Source organism: Pteropus alecto, unplaced genomic scaffold (genome assembly GCF_000325575.1).
Source record: "Pteropus alecto unplaced genomic scaffold, ASM32557v1 scaffold214, whole genome shotgun sequence".
In the NCBI taxonomy this organism is placed as follows: Eukaryota; Metazoa; Chordata; class Mammalia; order Chiroptera; family Pteropodidae; genus Pteropus; species Pteropus alecto.
Window position 1 is genome coordinate 129,867 of NW_006435787.1, and position 1,624 is coordinate 131,490.

A 1,624-nucleotide genomic window follows, 5' to 3' on the forward strand; every position below is an offset into this window, starting at 1 on the left:
CAGCGCATGCGCGGAGCCACGCCCCCGTCCCCCGGGCAGCGCGGGGCGGGGGTGCCAGCGCGGCCGGCGTCTCGCCTTCCCGGAACCCTCCTTGGAGGCCGGTCCCTGAGGCCTTCGTGCCTTCAAGGGCCCGCCGGGCGACAGACTTAGCAGTGGCCGCCGGTGCTGACAACACGGTGGGAGGACTGAGGCCGAAGGCTGCACCCCGGGAGAGCGATTCCGCCGCGGAGGGCCGTGGGTGGGGCGGGCACTGGGGTCCAGGACCCCGGAGGAGGGTCAGGGTCAGGGTCAGGGAAGCAGAGCGGTGTGAGGCCCCCAGCGAAGGGCCACAGTCCAGCCTCCACCCAGCGCTGCCCTGTCTGGCCTCACCACCCCGTCCACCCTCCTGCCTACCCACCAGCCCCGTCCCCGTGCCGTCCCTACTTGGGGTGCTCTTTTCCACAGAATTCCTAAGCGAGCTGAGGGTCCCATCCCTGTGAAGCTTCTGCGCCACTCTCGCTCGCTGACCGCGCATCTGTGTCCTGTGTCCCAGTCTGTGTCTACGACAAAGTGGATACCAATAATGGATGTCCCATAAAAGCCCTCGATATGGCCCTACCACTGTTCTCAGTTCTTGACACGTTCACCTAATCCTCAGATAACCCTTTGAAGATGAGGAAACAGGCACAGAGAGGTCAGCTAGCGAGTAACAGCTGGACTCGCTCCAAGGCAGCCTGACTGACAGTAATGGGTCCTGGGCCTCCACTTGAACAGGTGCCCCCAAGGTCAGCTGAGTTACCCAAAAATACCTTGCACCTCTCTGCAGCGCCCCTGCCATTTAATAAGGCACTTGTCAAACATCTGTGCAGTGCAGACTGAACTGTGTGAGACTGCCCTCTGAGGGTATGTGGGGACCATGGTGCTGGCACACGGAGAGTCCCAGTTCAGCTCGTATTTCTTCAGTGAATGAATGGATACATCGTTTGGCCAGGCACTGTGCTAAGTGTCTTAAGAGCATCATCTCATTGAGTCATAGTGTAGCCCCGTGAGGCAGGCACTACTGTTGTGGCGCGAATGATTCTGAGACCCACGGAGCCAATTGAGATTAATTATGAGCCTTTATTAGCCGGCCGACTACTGACTACCACGCAGGGCTAGAGGAGATCAGCCCCGAGCTTCCCGAGCAGGCTGCTTATAAGGTTTTTTTACTACATCTTTGAATGAACAGATGACAAGAAGCAGAAGTTAGTCGTTAACTCTTTGTACACAGATAAATGCATTCAGGGGAACTCCCAGCAAACAGGGCCTAATAGACAGTTTTATCATCTTTTCCTTGGAATGTTGCGCTTCCCCCTGGGGCTGGCGCCCGGGGATATCACCTCCCTGTAACTGAGTTACTGCTCTCCCTACGGGATGGCGCCTGGAGATACCTCTTCCCTGAAACTGGAGAATTTCCACTTTTACACTACTAACATCTCCATTGCACAGGACGATGCTTCACTGCACAGGGTCTCTGCCAGGAAGCCGGAGCCAGAATCCAAACCCACCTGCCTGCGTCCCCTGCGCTCAGTACTCAGACATGGAGCTGTGTAGCCTTCCACAGATGGGGCAGCTGAGGGGGTCTGGGACAGACCCCTAGGCAGCA